The sequence below is a fragment of the Leptonychotes weddellii genome, chromosome 8 (assembly GCF_054177405.1).
Source record: "Leptonychotes weddellii isolate Sample4059 chromosome 8, ASM5417740v2, whole genome shotgun sequence".
Classification (NCBI taxonomy): domain Eukaryota; kingdom Metazoa; phylum Chordata; class Mammalia; order Carnivora; family Phocidae; genus Leptonychotes; species Leptonychotes weddellii.
In genome coordinates this window covers 35,178,399-35,199,226 of record NC_138376.1, presented here as the reverse complement: position 1 = coordinate 35,199,226, position 20,828 = coordinate 35,178,399, and the positions used below count along the sequence as shown (strand labels likewise).

At 39.0% G+C, this 20,828-nt stretch overlaps 1 long non-coding RNA gene across 1 annotated transcript in view; it reads left to right on the top strand.

Moving 5' to 3' along the window:
- LOC145722835 (uncharacterized) overlaps positions 1-19,933 on the top strand; it is a 21,728-nt gene extending 1,795 nt beyond the window's left edge. The window contains exons 2-5 of the long non-coding RNA XR_014147403.1: positions 774-901; positions 16,413-16,464; positions 16,937-17,104; positions 19,531-19,933. This is a non-coding gene — a long non-coding RNA (uncharacterized LOC145722835). The remainder of the gene's footprint in view (positions 1-773; positions 902-16,412; positions 16,465-16,936; positions 17,105-19,530) is intronic.
- The last annotated feature ends 895 nt before the right edge of the window (positions 19,934-20,828 follow it).

The following is a 20,828-nucleotide window of genomic DNA, read 5'->3' as shown; positions in this document are numbered from 1 at the left end:
CCTTCCTCTCCCCTCCTCTTCCCCTTCCTCTCCCCTCCTCCTCCCCTTCCTCTCCCCGCTTCCTCTTCTCTTCCAACCTTTTTCTTCTTCTCCCTTTCCTCATCACTATTTCCATCACCACTTTTTGATTTCTTTGAGTGTTCAGTCAAGTCTTGTGGAGTTCTTCAAATTGTACTTTTTAATACTAAAATGTACACCATGGGGCGCCTGGGTGGCTCAGTCGGTTAGGTGTCTGCCTTCAGCTCAGGTCATGATCCCGGAGTCCTAGGATCGAGCCCCGCATCGGGATCCCTGCTCAGCGGGGAGCCTGCTTCTCCCTCTCCCTCAGCTTCTCCCCCTGCTTATGCTCTCTCTCTCTTTCTCAAATAAATACATAAAATCTAAAAAAAAAAAAAAAAGTACACCAATTTTCTCACTTAGCATTATATTTGGCTACATAAAAGGAAAATTCCAAAGTAACAGTCATGTAAGCATACAAGGGCTCATTATGTCCCATTAAGGACATCCGAGGTCAGCAGCCCAAGACGGGCTTGACATTCCATAGCGTCACCAACCTGACACAGAGAAGGGCAAAGAGACCTGATAAGGTCCCACATCAAGTTAGTGGCCGAACTTGGACCACTGGAGCACAAGACGAATTCCATAACTTGAACAATGAAACTCCAAATGATTTCTAAATTTAGCTCATTTTGAGCTTGCTTTTTATTCTCCTAACTTCCTTCTTTTCTGTGATTTCCTTCAGCTCCTTTGTTGGTTTTATCTTCCCTTTGCAGCTTCCATGTGATGAAACACACTGCTCGGTCTTATTCACCGGGAAAACCGGAGGTGTCAGAAACGCAGAAGTCGCCGCCTCTGAGGTGATACAGGCTACCTCCTGATGGTTCTGACAGGATTTGGGGAGGTAAGAAGAAATACTGCCCAGAGCCCAGAAACGGAACGTAAGAGAAAAAAAAAAAAAAATCAGAGAGAATTCACCTGGTTACAAAATGGGACACAAAGGTCCTGTTGACTTAAGTCATTTTTGGCGCTTTTGGCCTTTTTCCCCTATAAATAACTGTTGGGCTAGACTAATATTATAAGAAGGCAGTAGATGTGGTAGAAAAGGAGGCAGGCTTTAATTTCAGAGCCTCCGGGCTTATATTCAGATACCACCCATCTCCTAACTAAATGTCTTGGGTAAATTATTTCCATAGCCTCAATTTCCTCATGTGTCAAATAGAGGTAATAGTCTCCACTATTAGCAATAGTTTCCACCTCCACAGGCTGGTTGGTAGGATGAAATGAGATAATATAAATAGACATTTTGGCCCTCCTTCTTTCTTTCTTTATTTACTTATTTATTTAATTAATTTTTTTTTTTTTTTTTTAGAGAGAAAGAGCAGGGGAGGGGCAGAGGGAGAGAGAGAATCTTAAGCAGACTCCACGCCCAGCACAGGGCTTATTCCACCATCCTGAGATCATGACTTGAGCTGAAATCAAGAGTCGCAGGCTTTAACCGACTGAACCACCCAGGCGCCCCACTGGCCCTTCTACGTTCAACAAATGACAATGAACTACAAAGGAAACAAGTCATATGGAAATTCATGTTTACAGAATTAGGTAAATTAGTTACTGATAATTTGAATTTTTAAATAATAATTACAGTGGTTTAAAATATTCTATTCCCAAAGGAAGTGCAGCCATTCAATTTTTAAAAAAATATCCAACGTACAAACAATTCAAGGAACAGACATCTATTTTACTTACTACTGTGTCCAGACTGGAATAGTTTGGGGTACAAGACAAATATTCAGTAAATATTTGTTGAATGAATAAATACATGAATGAATGAAACAACTTTCATTTATTCTCAATAAACTTGGCACCATAGTTGTTGCTGGAAGCATAAATAAGACTCACCTTTCAGGAATCTCAGATTTTAAGTATAGACAAACCGACAGGATAATTTCAGGTAATGATTAAGTGCTATGAGAAAAATTAAACAGGATTATATGATAGAAATTGACTCAAGAAATGTGAGGGGGCAAAAAGAGCTTTAGATCTGATGGTCAGAGAAGTCCTGAGTCTTAAAGGAACACTAGTCACAGGACGATATAGATGTATTGTTGAAGATTTCTTCAACAAGCACCGTATATACATTCATTTGACTTAAACTAATAGAACTCTGTTTAGTTCATTTTGGAAGTGTTTCTCCAGGTATTCATCACAAGGCTTCTAGTCATAGATATTGCTCTCTCCTAGATATTGCGAAACTCGAAAATCCTGAGGCTTTAGGATCTCCCTGGGACAACTTTGAAATTGTTATATTGGGCAGTGTTTTCTAAAGTATGTCTTCATGAAACATAAGACAGTCATAGGTGTCTGACAATAGAGTAACATGTATTACATACATCCTGATGTTTTCTCATCCTTCTTTTCTTTAGAGACAGAGAGAAAGAGAGAGAGAGAGAGAACATGCACAAGTGGGGGGGGGAGGCAGAGGGAGAGAGAGAGAGAGAGAATCCCAAGCAGCCTCCACACCCAGCACAGAGCCCAACATGGGGCTCGATCTCACGATCCTGAGATCATGACCTGAGCTGAAATCAAGAGTCAGATGCTTAACCAGCTGAGCTACCCAGACATCTGTCTCATCTTACTTTTAAATTTTTATTTTATTTTTTTAAGATTTATTCATTTATTTGGGAGAGAGAGAGCGTGCATATGTGCATGAGCGGGAGGAGGGGCAGAGAGAAAAGGAAAGAAAGAATCCTCAAGCAGACTGCCCGCTGAGCACGGAGGGCTTGATTCCAGGACCCTGAGATTATGACCTGAGTTGAAATCGAGAGTCGGCTGCTTAACCAACTGAGCCACCCAGCGCCCCAAATTTTATTTTAAATTTATTTTTTTCCTCTCTCTGTACACATATTAACATAAAAATACAGTTTGGGAAATACTGTTATTGTGTAAAAGATGAAACTTTGGTACAAATAGAAAGGGAAGAAGTTGGTCCTTTGTCCGTAAGCCTTGCAATTCTAAAATGGGATATTTACACAGAGCTTTCAGAAACTTAAAATAAGCTCTAGATATCATATTTACCTACATTACCCACTTTGACTGAATCCATTGAACTGAGAAGAGTTACTCATGTTTAGTTTTTTTGGTTACTGGAGGTTTTCAAAAGTAGTCCTGATGTGAAAGGGGCATATACTTGGGTTCCCTTTATTTTTGCTTCATGAGTATTAACAACGTTCAAGCAGATCTGTCTCTGGTTTGGTTGGGTTGGGTTGGGTTGGGTTGGCTTTAGCATAAGGCAAGCAGTGAAATATGGCAGAAACTTCATGAGTTTTTTGGGGTTTTTTTAAGATTTTATTTATTTGAGAGAAAGAGTGAGTGAGTGAGAGAGAACACGAGCAGGGTCGGGGGTTCAAGGGGCAGAGGGACAAGAAGACTCCCTGCTGAGTAGGGAGCCTGACTCAGGGCTCCATCCCAGGACCCCGGGATCATAGCTGAGTGGAAGTCAGATGCTTAACTGACTGAGCCATGATATGACATGACATGAGCTTTTGCATATGAACACCACACTCAGTTCCTTTGCTCCATCACTCACTAGAAGTGATTTTAGACAAATTACTCAGACTCCCAAAGCTTCACTTTTCTCATCTGAAAATAGGGACCGTAATCACCATATCCTGCTTTTTGCAGGGGGAGTCAAGCTGATGGAAAGGGCCTGGAGGAGAGTGTCATTCTAGCCTCTTTCAGAAATGCTAGCATGGGAACTGTATATTCTCCCTCTAAACCTCTTTTCAAACCCCCACTGGAAATTCAATGGGAAAAACAGAATGTTTGCTCTTTGTTCCTGCAATGATGACTCACAGACTGCTGATTTATTGAATCAATTAGTGAAGAAGTAAAATTAGTGTCCTATTTTATAGGTGTAAAATGAGCTGTTCAGCAAGTACCTTGTAGGATATACAGCATTCTAAGCCAGTGCTTTTCTGGATACTTTACTTTGCTATTTCACCCAAACCAAGCTAACAGGAGTTCAAACTAACAGGAGTCCCTGGCTAATAAAATAATTTCTCCTTAGCTGCCTAAAATGTTCTAAAGATGTAGAAAATCTCAACAAGTAATGACTGAATTCATCACATCAGCTGTCTAATAATAACTATGAGCTCTCCAACTGTTCCCACCACAGCATCGTGGAGAAAAGTCAGATTGCCTACGTCTTGGATGACTACACCATTTTCAGCAGACCACACGCACAAAATTCAACACAATTTAACTTTGATAAGAACTGATTAAGTTAACAACACCATTTTAGAAGATTGTTTAACAAAACATATTTTTAGGCCTTAGAAAATGTCCATGAAGGATTTCAAGCCCATAGCACACAATGTTTTCAGTTCTCAGGAACTGCCTCATGAGTCATTCCTAATATTAACCCAAAGTTGAACCAGTGGTATGTTCCTTTGCTTGGATTATTTAGTTTTAATCTAAATGTTGATTTCAGAGCTGCGGAATATAAAAGTAGACTCAGACTAACTGGCATGGAGAAAGAGAAGCAGTGTATCATCGGAATGAGGGGAGCCTGAACATTCCACCACATATCCTTCCTTCTTCTAGGATGCATTGCCTCCTGATGGAAAGTGGCTACAATTATTGAGTACATCCTGTTTCATCAGAATACCGTAGGAAAAATAAATCATGACCAGAATAGGAAAAATCCTGGACTTAAGAGGCAAGCCACTCTCTGAGTTTTACTTTGTTCTTCTGTAAACTGATGATTTCATAGATTATTTCTAAGAAATCTTCCAGTTTTCTGATTCTATCATGGTCCAAAATCCATACATAACTTTTCTCTTTTTTTTGACTTCTCAAGGCATCCAGATACCTTCCATGTTCTTTCTTTACAGTTTGCTTTCTGTTAAGTCTTTAACAAGAAGCCAAGTCAGTCTAGTCTCCCCAAGACAAATACTGGATTATTGGGAGAGAGGCTAAGGAGTGTTTGTGATGGTGGAGACCGTCTCCCTTTTCCTGAAACAGAAAATCATGAAGTTGAACCTTTAGTTCTACCTGTTGGTCTTTTTCACTACCTGCTGCAAATAAAATTGATCATTAATTGGTGACCCTTTCATCAATCAAAAAGTATCTTTTACCATCTTCTGTGACATGAATGATACGTCAGGAATTACTAGAATAGTAAGAAAAGTTAAGGGCTTTGTCTTTATTACTGAGGTTTTTACATTCCAACAAGAGTGAAAAGGCTTGTGTAAATAAATAGTTGATACCATAGACCAAAAAGATAGCATGTGTTAAATTGTGTGGTATTGGCAATAACTGCATAGAAATTCCTTTGCAAGTTTTGTTTTGTTTTGTTTTTGTTTTTGTTTTTGTTTTTTTTGTGGGGAAAATAATTGGGGTAATGCTCCAGGGAGAAAAATGAATGCTAAACCTTGAGAGTGGGAAGAATTAGGACGGAAATGGCAGACATTGTAACAATTGAGGAAAGTTTAAGGAAAAAGATATGAAAAGGTGATGGGTAGGGGCACACTGGTTCCCCATTATCTTCTCATCTTGTCAATTAAACCTTGCCAAATAGTGGCTCCAAGGACAAAGCACATTGTGCCTGGCTAACATCTAAGGATGAGGAACTTTCCTGAAACAAAAGGGAAAGGGGATGCACGCAGGAATGTACGATGCTGTCTGCAATTAGAAAATCCAGTAATTAACTTGAGTTTTCCCTAGCAATTGCAATAGTTGAGTTTATCCCAGGGCCTAAGGAATTTCCAGGTTTTAAGAAAGATCCTACTGGCTCTCCTTGCTTCATTAAGGTTACCTCTCTTAGATAATGTGTCTTTTTCTGGGCATGTAGGTGAGGATCAGAACCTTCCTTAGGCATTGAGATAGAAAGGTGACAGGAGTTAATTTATCAAGTCCAAAGACTGTTGAGAAATGTGGCAGTCATAGTAATCTTTTTCAAGCTAAAAGGGACACTTAAGATTACTGAGCTTTTCATTTATATATGGAAGAATAATGTCCAGAAGTTTAGGTGACTTACCCAAGGTTGTCACAACTGTTTTTATATGAGAACAGTTTGATTATAATTTCACTATAATGTTCTTCTTTTAGTGAAAAATATTTATATTATTTTTCCCATCTCTCTGCTATAATGATAAAATCCTTACCCAAACAAAAAAACAAAACCATTTTTTAACATCGCACGTGTACCCAAATTCTTGTCCTTGGACACTAATTTGAAGAAAAATTGCACAAGGGATACATATTTCTTATGGAAAATTTAAAAAGACAAGTAAATACGAAAGGGAAAATTAAAACAGTCTGCAATTTTGTCCCTAGAGAAAACCATGGCTATATATTCCATATATCTTTCCTGTGCGTTATATACATATTTTTAATCTAAAAAATGAGATTTTACTGTTTTAATGGTGTGCTATTTTTCAGTTAATATTTGTAAGCAAGTTTTAATGTAAATGCACATACTTCTAAGCCTCATTCTTGACCCTACATAAAAAAAAGGAGTTGTAGTCATCCCTGGTGAATTGCTTAAATATATTCCATAAAATGCAAAGTTTCTTCAAAACTACTGACCTTGCTTGAAAAAACTATGCATTTGAGCATAGATATACAGAAATATGAAGCTCTTCCCCTTTTAAAATCAGATGATATTATCAACTCCTATTTTAAACTTGTTTATGGAACTAGAGTAATACGGAACATAGATATATAAAGGTGATTACAGCAGTGGAAGTTTGACCTTTGAAAAATCCTTCCCTGTATAAACAAAATCTGGAATGTTTTAAAACCTCCAAGCCAGTCAGTTTCTTTTTTTATTTATCACAAACCTGGATCAACATAGAATGTCCCCTTTATTTAGAGTATGGAATGAAAATGCCTCCGTTCCCTAATCATACATGAAGGAGGTGTTTTTGGACACCATGTGTTCTTTGCCTCAAACCCACCTGGCTCTGCTGGACTCTCAGGGTCCTGCAAACCTGGCCTCACCCTGCAGCCCTACCTGACTTCCCCGAATTGGTGGACCTGCTTGTTTGGTTCTGCTTGAGTTTTTCTTCACTGTCCCACACCCATCCTGCTCTTGCTCCCAGCTCCATTTTTATACTGATCAGGCTTCCAAAGAATATCCATCCTTTCCTATTCCAACCTATCCTTCCTTTACATTACTTCCTTTACTTTAGACCGTTTGGTATCCTGTGTGTGCCAAGCTTCTCCAAAATCACTTAAGACAAGAAATTTCCAAATCCTATGGTAAGTCTTCTAATGTCCTCTTAATGCCATGCCACATTATCTCCATGGACTACATTCTCCTTTATTGCAGTGAGCACAAATTCAGCTTGTTTAACTATAGGTGTGTTTATGGTGGTCTTTGGCTGGAGGACATTGACACCAAAGATTCCTTGAGCTATTAGAATCATAGTCCATTATCTTGACTTTATTTCTTTCAGGGAATGTGTGTATTCTTTTGTTTCCTCCCATGTAAAGTCTCCAGACCAACAATGAATGAATGGAATGTGAAATTAAAAACATAGTACAATTTACATCAGTACCCCCCAATAAAATCTTTAGGTATAAATTTGACAGAATATGTATAAGATCTATATGAGTAAAGCTACAGAACTCTGATAAAAGAAATCCAAGAGAAACTAGATAAATGGAGAGATATTCCATGTTCATGGATAAGAAGACTCAATATGGTCAAGATGTCAGTTCTTCCCAAATTGACCTACAGATTCAATGCACTCTCTATCAAAATTCTGGCAAATTATTTTGTAGGTATTGACAAACTGATTCTAAAGTTTATATGGAGAGGCAAAGACCCATAATGATCAACACAATATTGAAGGAGAAGAAAAAAGTTGGAGGAGTGATGGCACCTGACTTTAAGATATATATAAAACTACAGTAATGAGGACAGTGTGGTGTTGGTGAAAGAATAGATCAATAAATCAATGCAACAGAATAGAGAGCCCAGAAGTAAACTCACATAAATATGTGGACAAAGAAGTAATGACAATGCAACTGAGCAAAGATAGTCCCTTCAGCAAATCCTCACAAAGATATTTATAATGTTATAGCGGCTTTATTCATAACTGGTGAAGCATCTTTAAAAACTATTAATGAATCGTTGAACACTACATCAAAAGCTAATAATGTACTATATGTTGGCTAACTAAACATAAGAAAAACAAAAAACAAAAAAACAAAATCTACAATGCCCAACATGCAAAAAAACCTAGGTGTTCTCATAGCCTGCTAGTGAGTGTCCATTATTAAGAATTTTTGAAGGGGCAATTTGGCAACATATATTAAAATCTACAACAATAAACATAAATCTGTTTTAGGAATTCCATTTCTAAGGATTGTTTTAACAAAATTATAGATTATGAAATGATTTATATTCAGACTAGTTCATTATATTATTTATAATAACAAAAAAAAACCCAGAAACAATTAAATGTTCAACAGAATGGGCCTGAAAAATAAATTAGTTTTAAACCCAAATAATGAAATACCATTATGCCATTAACATTCAGATTGTTGTAAAAAAAAAAAAAAAAAAAAGCAAGAATCATGAATGTGAAAAAATGTCTATAGATTATTAAATAAAATAAGCAGGTTACAAAACATAATGTATAATATAATCTCACTTTGTTTTTATTAAGTGTCATGTTCTTACAACTTTCTTATAAATTTGAAGTTATTTCCAAAGAAATTTAAAAAGAAAGTATGTTTGTAGGTAGATAGATATAAAAACAGATAATGGATAGGTGGAAAGAAATATTGATATATAGATGGACACATAATCAGCAAACACGAAGGTGGGGCTTATTCTTTCTTAGGGAAATTGTAAACTAAATATTCCAAATATATAGGAATAGCCTGCCTGATCAACATTAAATCAAGGCCGATTAGGAGACAGAGGACTGGAAATAAATACACTAACACATCAGCAGTGGATATCTTCAAATGGTGAGGTTGTGCTGATCTTCGTCCTTGTGCTTTCTCTCCCTCCTCTGACCCCTGAGGCACCCACATTTGGAACCTGGCATCTGCTGATCTGTGATATTAGTTTGCTTTTTATATCTGAGTGTTCTGCTTCTCAGAGATATTACAAGCGGAATATCCAGGAAGTATGAGTGGACTGCCAGACCAACATTAAGTCAAGGCTGGTTCCGGGTCAAAAGATTTTAAATGAAAAAATGAAATGGAAAGCACAGGGGTTACCATTTCCTGTGGTAGTTTAAGGAAAGCACACATGGTGAAGTGGGAGACTTACTGCTTCAGCAAGTCCAGACCCTAAGTGGTTCAGAGCACAGGTCTGAAGCCCGGCTGCCTAGCCCTATGCAATTGCCCTCCGCCTCAGCTTCCTCCTCTGTAACGTGGGGATATTAACACTGTCCACAACAAAGAGTTGGCGTGAAAGTTACAACAAATTAATACTTGTAAAGCACCTAGGATAGTGTCTGGCACTCAAATATTAGTTCTTGTTATAAAGAATAATGTGTTTCTTTTCTCATTGTAAACATAACGCAGAAAATTCAGAAAGTAGATATAAGGAAAAATAACTATCCATCTTCCATATTGTCAATGCTCAGATATAAAGTTCTCAGATAAAATTACTCTTAATATTCTGACACACAGGGCACCTGGGTGGCTCAGATGGTTAAGCGTCTGCCTTCGGCTCAGGTCACGATCCCAGGATCCTGGGATCGAGTCCCGCATCGGGCTCTCTCCTCGGCAGGGAGCCTGCTTCTCCCTCTCCCACTCCCCCTGCTCGTGCTTTCTCTCTCGGTCAAATAAATAAATAAAATCTTAAAAAAAAAAAATATTCTGACACACATATTTTCAATTTGTTTCTCTCTCTTTGTATGTATGTATTCACACATATTTTAACTCTTTTTACAAAAATGGAATCATACCAAAGAGAACTTTATAAACTTGTCTTTGTATTTACAATATGGGGATTATTTTTTATGTAATTAAATATTTATATGAACATTTTAAGATGTTCTAGTGTTATTTGAAAAACAACTAAACCATAAAATAAAATTAATTTAAAAATTTTAAAAAAACAACTAAACCAATAAAGGCAGATTTGGCAATTTGAAGTATCGAATGTCTTTCATATGAGTCAATAAAGAGAATGAAACATAAGAAAAATGTAATTGTCTACTCTAAATATTCAAACAGTAAAATTAGGAAATGTCAAGAGATTGTGTATAGAGCTTTTAAAAGTGCTAAAAATAGTATTAAGGACATTTATAAACTAGCCATGTTCTCCTTTTAGGAGGAATTTGGTTACTTAATTTTATAAAATAAAGTATTAAATTATTTTCCCTCATTTTTTATTTTATGGCTATTTATAGAAAGAGAAATAGTTGTACTTTATTCCAAGAACAAGGAGATTTGAGCTAGTTCTTTGAATGCTTTTACAAATTTAGCCATGATCTGACAAAATCAAATACACTCCTCCAGCTATTTAAGAGTCTCATTCCAACTCCAGTGCAGGTGTGTTCTTGCCAGGTGGGAGAGGGATGGTCCTCCAGACACAGAGAAAGTGCTCTGGTGTAGTGTTTGCTGAGGAAAGAGAGCATGGTACAGATGATCTATGGGAGCTAGAAAGGGTGGGGAGGGGGAGGTGGCAGTTGGAATACCAATGACTTGGATGTGGGCTCCATACATGGCTCAGGAGCCAGATGCATGGGATCTAATCCTGCTACTGTAGCAATTCTGTAACTTCAAACAAGTCATTAACCTCTGGGTGCCTCATTTGCCCCTGGTTGTACCTCTCTCATAGAGCTCTAGTGAAGACCACATGGAAAGTGCTCATAACAGGGTCTAGCGTACACAGACTGTGCATCATAAGGGTTAGTGCTATCATCATCATCATTAATTTTTATGTTTTTTTAGGATTTTCCAAGGCTTAGACCTCCATGCTCTGCTGTAGATATCCCCGATAAAAAGAGAAGTCAGCAGGTGGAGAGGTCCTGGACCATCTCTGCATGTGTGTGTGTCAGGGCAGAGACCTGAGGAAAAGCAGTTTGCACTGGCCCCTTCCATGCCACCCCCTGCCTCTACCCAACCATGGAAGAGAAATCACATAAAATAAAGAACACTCTAAATGGGAAAAAAAGAGCAGAACTGTCAGTGACTGTCAATGCATAAGCTTGCTGGGGACCGGGGGGTCTGACATACCTTGAACATGTGAAGGGACATGGGTTGACTATCTAGTTATAGAGATGAAGCCCAGGTTTATATTCATACCAACCTCTAAAGCCTCTTCTCACCAGTACCCCCCTGAGCCATGGCCCAGCAGTCTGGAGTTTTGGAAATCTGCCCCCGCATCTTCTGTACCCTGAGGTATAGAGGAAATGAAATTTTCAGCTGAGGTGGGAGGTGTGAGACAGGTAGAAGGCAAGAGATCCAACATCCAGTTGTGAAGTGAAGACAATTTCCAAAGCATAACTGTCCCCTCTCCCATACTGCCATGATGCTACTTTCTGTGCCATCAACCCTGCAAGATGGTTTTCTTTCCCCCTTCATCTGAATTCTGCCTCTGAGATCCCCTTCTCACTCTTGGCTTCCAAATGTCCTTCTGTGTGGAACTCCAGAATCAGCTTTGAAAACTAGACTTATTCCTCTGGTCCGAGTCTCTGGCTGTCTTGGGAGCACCCCCGCTTGAGTATCTGCATAAAACCAGGAGTTCCACGTTTTAGAAACAGAACCATCCCCTCCAATTCAAATCAGTTCAATTCTGAAAATGTTTCCTGAGGGCAAAGCCCCTTTCATGCAATTGAAATTATTAGTTTACTCGTTTACCTTAGCCTTACCCACTAGGTAAGGAACATAGGACCATGATTTTGCTTTTTAGATTTATAGCTCCAATGTCTGTCATAGTACTTGGTAGGTGGTGGATAGTAAATAAATACTTTTTGAGTGAATCATAGATTGAATGAATGAATGAATGAATGAATGAGTAAAAAAATGATACAAAGATGAGTGTGTGCTGCCCCTGCTCTCCTCAGACTCTCATTTCTGTTTAAGAACACAAAACACGCTGCAACAAGGCTATACAGAAGCACTTAGGAAGTGAACCAGGAGAAGAAGGGAGAAAATAAGTTCCATGAATGATCTGATGAAAAAGAGGAAAGACTTGGTCTTCAAAACCCTGGTAAGACCTTCCTCAAATCGCCAATGACTGTCAGTAACACCACTGAGATGCTACTACAAATAACATGCTACCCTCACACTCTCACCTGGACATTCTAGAAATGATAGAGTACTTAGAGGTTGTTTGGGCCCATTCCCCCATTGAGCATATTAATCTTTTTTTTTTTTTAAAGATTTTATTTATTTATTTGAGAGAGAGAGAATGAGAGACAGAGAGCACGAGCGGGAAGAGGGTCAGAAGGAGAAGCAGACCCCCTGCCGAGCAGGGAGCCCGATGCGGGACTCGATCCCAGGACTCCAGGATCATGACCTGAGCTGAAGGCAGTCGCCCAACCAACTGAGCCACCCAGGCGCCCCATTGAGCATATTAATCTTGCCTATAGTATACTGGTCTGGTGATTATGGAATCTCAGGCCAGATTACAGTTTACAATTCCAGATCTGGGATTAAAAATTGAGGCCACCCAAGAGATAACGATTGTTCTCTCTTCCTTAGGGAACATTATTCAACCCTTGCCCTTCAAATCCAGATGATTTCCAAGATCTTTTTTTTTTAAACTTGAAATGTCTGTGATGCAGTTGTTTCTTATAGCAGATAAGTTCTCTGTGTCTTTGAAAGAATGATAATGAAAACTTTGCTAGAACTGAAGTGAATACTTTATATATCTAATTTCCAATCCTCACTGCAACTCTACAAAATATGTATTTTTATATCAGTTAGGATGCTTTTTGGAAAGTGACACACAATCCAATTCCAACTGTTTTAAGCAAAAAGAGAGAATTTGTTGGCTTAGTCTGTAAAAAGCTCAGTTTGTGGAGTGCAGGCATGGCTGTATCCAGGAGTCCAAACAAGTTCTTTGACATCTTCTATCTTCATTTTTTGGTTGTTCTTTCTTTCATTGTGCAGGCAGGTTCTCTCTACATAATGATCTCCAAGAGCTCCATTCTTACATCTGTATAGCTCCAAGTCTAGGGCAATAAAGAATCCCTTAGCTCATAGGCCCAAATCTTAGCCAGTATCTCATTGTCCCCAGTTGGGTCATGTGATCATCCTAGATCTAATCATTGTTATGCTCTTACTGGCCTATCTTGGCTACAAGCTCAATCACATGCTCAAACATCACTGTGGAAGAAGTGTTCCTCCCTCCAACATTTAGGATAATGAATAAGAGATAGAGCAATCATAACAGGTTTGATCTTAATTTCACAAATGAGGCAGGTGAGACTCAAAATAATTAAGGTCACACATCCAGGGAGCAGCTGTACCAGCCAGGCTCTGGTAAGAAACAGAATCGAATTCAATGGGTTAAAGACCAACAGGCCACAGCAGAACCACTTTGAGGCCTGAGGGGCAAGACCTGGATCCCAAGAGGAGAGACCACCTGATAGCAGCAGTAGCAATGGAGGGGCACCACTGCCGAAAATGCAAACTGGAGAGGGAGCATGGGATGGAGGCAAGATCCCTTGACTTATTTCTCCTACACCCCAATCTTCTTCCCAGTAGGTCCCACTGGGAACTAGGAACCAGCCAGTTGGGGATGTAGCCAGAGCACAGAGCCGGGAAGAGAGGGACTGGGATGGATAGAGAAGGAAAGAGGGAGAATAACTAAGCATGGCAGCTATGTCAATTTCTGAACCCAGCTCCAAGTGCTCCAAAAGATTTGCCTACTCCCTTACCCATCTTTCATACTTAGGAGGAGTGTGTGTGGTTGGGCCTGTAGGTAAGAACCTCTAGATAATGAATCTATAGGTAAGATGTTGCTCCACTGTAAACTTAACTGACCTCTCCCTTAGCTTCTGACTCTCAGATACCTTGAATCCGTAGCTTCAGGTATTTGTTTCTATGGTGAACTTCCTCGTGGCAATACTCATCTCATCATCCTGGCACTAAGATTCAGAATATTTTTATTTGTTCAGTGCTTCACCAGAAAAAAAGCTTAAGCTGGAAGGAGTGCTAGCAGGGCCCTTTCAGATATGACCCACTTCTCTCCATCTAAAGGAGAATGCATTGATTATCCTTCAAGGAACCTCTGAGATCTGTGCTCGAGTTAAGATAGACTGCTGGGCTACAGGGCTCAGCATCTTAAAAATATAAGACTCCAGGGTTTATGTTAAATAAGGAAATGAAATGAGAATTCTGACCATTGAAGCAAATGCCCAATGCTATCTAAACCTGGGGACTATTGTTTTTCTGGCAGTATTGACACTATCCCTTCTAATCTAACACAGTGTGAACTCTCCAAGCCCTTCTCCCATAGGTGTGTAGAGGATATTTCTATGTTTTGACACAGAGATAGCTGGTATACCTTGTGATTATTTTGCATTCCAGAAAATACACTGGGTTCCACCTCACAAAAGATGATTGCTTTTGAGAAACCGAGGCAGATTAGCCATTGGCAGTCCTGCTTCTTGTCTTCCCGAAGGTTGACTGGCATCACCTCTTCTCGCCACCATCCCAGTGGTCTGCATTTGGACAGTTGGGAACAGTCCTGCACCCAGTCAGAGAAAGAGTGGGCTCTGGATCTGAAGGGTGCATTGAGGTCATGTCTACCAAAGTCTCACCTAAAATAGGCCGCAACGTGGTCTCTGCCTGAAGATTTCAAGGCACCTGCCCTTTGCCTAAATTTGTGTTTAAAAATCCCTGTTTTATGGTAAAGTGGAATTCCATTTCTATCATTCTCTCTGGTGCTTTCCCTGCCTTCGAAATTGACGGTGAATAAGCAAACATTGTCTTGACCACATTTCATCTTTCCAAATCCTGAAGATAGCGATCACATATCTTTTTGATTTTTCTACAGAAACTCAAGCTAAAAATGTCTATTTTCTCCTAACCACTCATCACATGATTTGACTTATAGACTCCTTCTATCTTGGTTTCCCAGCAGCAAACACTTTCTAGTTTATCATTTCTCCAATAAAATGTGACTTATACTCCCAATGAGGCCTGACCCATGCAAAGCACCATGAGGTCACAGCTTCCAATAATCTGTTAGGGTTTTGTTTTGTTTTCTTGCTGCTGTGTCATGAACTTGGCTCACATTGAGCCTGACTTCAATAAAACCCTTGGATCTTTTCACAGGGACTCCTGCCAAGCCACAGCTCCTCCCTCAGTATTTGTGGTATTGATAATTTTTAAAAAAAGTTTACATTTTCTTTTATTATAAAAGCAATACACAATAATTAAAGGGAATTTAGAAAATACAGTTAGGTAATTTGCTGACTTTTAAAAAAATCAGCAACCATCCCACTATCCAGAGATATTTGCAGCTAATACTTTGGTGATTATCAAGGGTAGCAAAGTAAAATGCCAAAAGGGTTCAGGCCAATATTGTAAATTTGTGAAACAGGCTGGGAGTGAAACAGTAGGGCATGGGTGTGCCTATTGCTGGCTAAAGATGGCAGCTATTACTCAGCTTGGATCACCTATTACTCTCTAGAGGTGAGGGCTACAAAAACCCAGAACCTGATATTATGATTTTCTTTTCCTCAGGAGACACTGTAAATGCAGAATTTTATGAGAAATCTGCTTATTAAGTGTTGGAAACCAATTTATTTTCATCGAAGTATTCATGTCTTTGGACTCTCTTGGGTCTTTGAGCCGCTAGTTGTATGGTTTCTCTGGTGCCTATCCTTCCACCTTGCTTTCTTTCGTCTCTCAACCTCATCTTCTTCACATAACCGACAACAACTTGTGATCACCTCAGTTAACTCTAACTATTTTGGCCTTGGCCAACCATCCTCATGGGCTCCCTTCCCAACATCACTCTTCTTCTCTTGGGCCGCCTTTCAATCTTGTCATCCACATATCTTTCTCATCCCCTCCTCAGAGCCTGTACTGGGTTATATCCCTGCTGAGCTTCATTCCCTTTCATAACTCTCACTCCAATTTCAATATTTCCAACAAGATTTGGTCCAAAAACTACCCTCTTTTTGCTGTACTCACCACTTTCATGCTGTGGAAAATTTCAGGGTTTAAAGTCTGAATGACCCAGGTTCAAACCCAGATCTGTACTTGACTAGGTGTCTAACTCTGTGGAAAATTGCTTTGATATCTCTGAAACTTGGTGTCCTTAGGCACGATGTTGGAAATAATAATGTGTACCCTGAAAAACAGTTAGAGGGTAAATAACATATAGAGAGCATCTCAGGAAACCATAACTGTTGCGATACCATTATACTTTATTTTAACCCAAGTGTAATTAACATTCAGTGTTATATTGGTTTCAGGTGTACAACATAATGATTCAAGAATTCTATACATTTCTCAGTGCTTATCAAGGTAAGTGTACTCTTAATCTCCTTTATCTATACTTGGTTTTATACTTGGTTTTAATCATCATCATAAGTCATAAGTGGATGCTTACATTAACTATTCTCCTCCAACTTGATTAGGAAATTGTAGCTACTTTAAAATACTCATTGAATACGTGATTAATAAAAGAATGAGTGAATGAAGCAAAATCTACAAGAAGGCTGAAGGATTCAAGTTTTTCTAAAATATAGAGATACAGGGAAGCAATCCAAACTGAGAAAGGAAGAAAAGAGCTCACACTGGGTGATTCTTGTTCTTTACTATCTGATACTATCTTTTTATGTTCCCAAGAATTGTTGGCATCAAATCAAGTATCTCATCAGACTGGTATTAGTGGTAATAATTAGTTATTAAATAGCTTGTGGATTCTGCAATTTTTCAAATATGTAGGAAACAAAATTTTGAATTCATACCTTTTGGAAATATCTTATTTTATTAGAGATTTGTCCTTCAGTTGTCCAGTGGCAGACTTTTCCCGGAACATTTTATGAAGGCCTAGGAATACATATATGGCAGTGTCAGTCTCTGCACATGTGCTCACCCTGCTGTGCCCCCTGGAAGCTCCACCCAAGCCCTGAAGCCAGAAAATGCCATAGGATCTAAGAAGGTATCTTGTAGACCTAATAAATATTTTTTGAGTAAATTAATGGACCAAGAAAAAGTTCATGGAAAGAGATAAAAATATACTTTATTCATTCCATTCTCACTCCCTGCTCTTTACTAACTGTATAACCCTGGAGAAAGTTATTTTAATCTCTCTGAAACTTAGTTTCCTTGTCCACAATGTCAAGAATAATGATGCCTGGAGTCTCTCACTCTCTGTGACCTCCAAGTTACGTTGCTTTAGGCTGCACGTAAAAGAAAACCTGACTAAAAATGGCTTAAACAATTGGGACATTTATTATCTTACTTACCAAGATGGCCAAAGATAGATGGCCCAGAAGTTCGCTGATAGCCTGTCTATGGTTCTCCTGGATCTCGTCATGGCCATAACATGGCCACCATCACATCCCCTCATGACAGCATTCAACACAGGAGGCAAAAAAAAAAAAAAAAACTTCCTAGAAGCTACCAGCAGATTTCCCCTTATGTTGCCTGGCCAGACTTCAGCCACATTCTCATACCTAAAGAGGGAAAGGAATTATTATGATTGGCTTATACCAATCGTGGTTCATCCCCTGGGGCTAGAGTAGAGAGCACTTCTTTCCCGGGTACCTTGCATCCCCATATCTGAGTAAAATGGGGTGCTGAACTTCTAAGAAAAGGAAGAAATGCTTATTGAATAATGACAATTAATAGTAATAGCTATGTGCCAAGTTAGCTCTGTGCCAAGCACTGTTCTAGAGATTTGACATATGTGAATTCTTCATAACATATCTTTGTGAGGTAGGTGCTATTATCCACACTTTACGGATACAGAATCAGAGGTGTTGAGAAGTTGAGTTGGTCTCCCAAAGGTGCACAGGTAGCAAGCTGATAATAGGCTGACTGGCTCGGACACCCATGTGATTAACCCTTAATCTGTGCAGCTTCTCGCATTGGTCTGTCACCCTTTCCATTTGACGAAATAGTCCTGAACTCTCCAAAGTGAGGTCTTAGGAAAGTGAAATGAGTACCTGACAATTGAATAAGTACTTGAGTATTGTTGCCAGGGCCCATGCCCTGTGGATAATTTCTAACAATAACAATAATAATAAGACCTACCTACTGTAGGCCAGGGGTCCTTATGATATTATCTCGTTTGATCATTTGATTGACAGTAAGTTCACTATTCTTCCCCCATTTTACAATGGAAAATGAGGTCGATTAACTTGCCCAAGGAGGTGAGACCTGGGTTTGATCTCAGTTTTCCTTGATTATAAGGTGTTTGCTCTTCCTCCTTCACTCCACAACCTATAAAAAATAATAAACTAATAAAGTTTACATCTGCATTAGTCAGGAATCAGAAAGCATCTCCAGTGTGGAGGGAATCCTACCAGTGAAATACTGACCAAGCAGAGTCACCACTCAAGGAGGCAGGAATTGTAAAGTTGTGCGAATTAACCAGCCAGTGGATTTGATCATGGACAACAAGGGCTTTATGAAGCTGGTCCTTAATATAGGGCTGACAAGAGTTTGTTTCCACTTCCATTAAGTTATTTATTACATTCCAGCCAATTTATAGTAAACTCATTGCTGTCCTATTCTCAAAATTAGACTGTAAGTTCTTTGAAGACAAAGTCACATTTTCCTTATCTCTTGATCTTTCATGGTGCCTAGCACAACTTTGTATTTACTGCATTCCCAAGAACTATGTGTGGCATTTAAAAAAAAATAACTTTTTTATTTTGGAATAATTTCAGACTTACTAAAAAGTTCCAAAGATGGTACAGAGAGTTCCTGAACACTCTTCCCTCAATTTTCCTGGTATTAGCATTTTACATAAGCTCCATTATTTTTGATACCAAATTAACTAAGCTGTCGACTTTATTCAGATGTCACTAGTTTTTCCAGTAGTGTCCTTTTCTGTTCCAGGATTCAATCTAGGATATCACATTGCACTTAATAGGAGTGGCATTTTATTTTGAATATCTTTTATTACTTCAAATGTCTAAATGTGATAGGAAAGGAACAATATAAGTACATAGAGTTTCTGTGTGTAATAGTAATCTTAAAAATAGCCAGCAAAAAAAATAAAATAAATAAAAAAATAATAAATAAATCTTTAAAAAATTAGCCAGCATTCACTAAGCTTTTACTAGGTGCATGCTGGGTACAGTTCTAAGAGTATACAATCTCCTTTTTTCCTTATAAAAGCTCTGTGAGGTACGTGCCATCATTAACTCCATTTTATGGATAGGAAACTAAGGCAGGGGGCATCATGTCACTTAGCTACTAAGAGCCATGACTAAAAAGACAGTCAGACTCTCAAGTTAGATATAAATGTGATATTTGAGAATAAGCTGCAAAGATGTGAAAGAATGATTAAGCAGGCTTGTTTTACTATTGTGTTGTGGTGAGAGGTAAGACTAAAAAACTTGCTATTCCTTCCAGACTTGTTTTCCAGGTCTTTGATTTTTCCATCCACCTCTTGTGAATGAAAGAAGGACAGCAGCATGCCGGGACCCTGTGACTTTCGAAAACAGAACTGAAGGTCCTGACACTGAGTCTGAAATTCCCTTCCTGTCTTATGCACCAGAGTCTTGTGGCCAAGCCTGAGATATAAATGATAAATGAATGTGGTTGGTCATCACTTTTTCCCATCATAAGCCTCTGCCCAAGGGCTATCGTGCTGGAAAGGCAGAGGTGTTGAAAGAAAGAATGGAGGTGAACTGGCAGAATACTATGGAGAGGCTCAAATGGCAGGCTGGCATCTGCCAGACACAGAGTGTTCTAAATGTGTCTTAGTTACAGTGACTCAAGCTCCATTTAATTTACAATGGGGAGACTAATAAAACATCAGAAATGGAAAAAAAAATGCAAAACCAAACGTCCGTTCTTTAAATTCCCAAGTTTTCTTTTTCTTCTTCTTATTCAACACAAGAGTCCGTAAAATCGGCTTTTCATTCAAAAATTCCTATTGGGAGCACAGACATTCATTGTGTCGGTTTATAGTTGTGGTTGGTGGTTGATAAACAAGGCTTCATATCTTTTTTTTCTTTTAATGATGGCAGTGGGACCAAGGAGTTAAGGGGTGGACTTGCAGCCGGCTACCAAAGCAGATCGTAACAGATTCATGTATCTGTTCATTATTCTTTCAACAAACATGATTGAGTCCCTACATGTGTCAGACATGGGGCCACATCCTCTTTCTCTAGAAGAGGTGATAGACATGAGACCAGATCACTGAGTAGCACAGTCCCTCTGAAAGAAATAGCTCTGCACAGCTTTTACAAATTGTCAGTTATGACCCTTAGAGCATGCCGACACATGAAATAGAACAGATTAATGTTGAAAATATCTTAGTCCATTGCACAGAGTAAATAAAGGTATTCTTTCACAAACCTTTCATTTCAGCAATATACAGGGTGTGTGTGTGTGTGTGTGTGTGCGCGCGCATATGTTCAGGTGTGTCTATAAAATATATTTCTTGTCATGGCTTGCCGTCAAAGAAGTTCCAGCAGCATCGATCTGACCTTTAGTGGGGAAACAGAAGTGGAAGTGGTGAATTCTCTCTTGGAATAGAAGGAGGGCAGATAGAAAGAGTCTCCATGATACTGAGTTGCATCTTGAAGAATGGTTTTGACCAGGTGGATTATCAGACAAAGGACATTCTCAGCTAATGAGAGCAGAATAGCAAAGGCAGATGGGGACCCAGCAGCCTGACACAGTGTGGACACCACAAGGTCTGC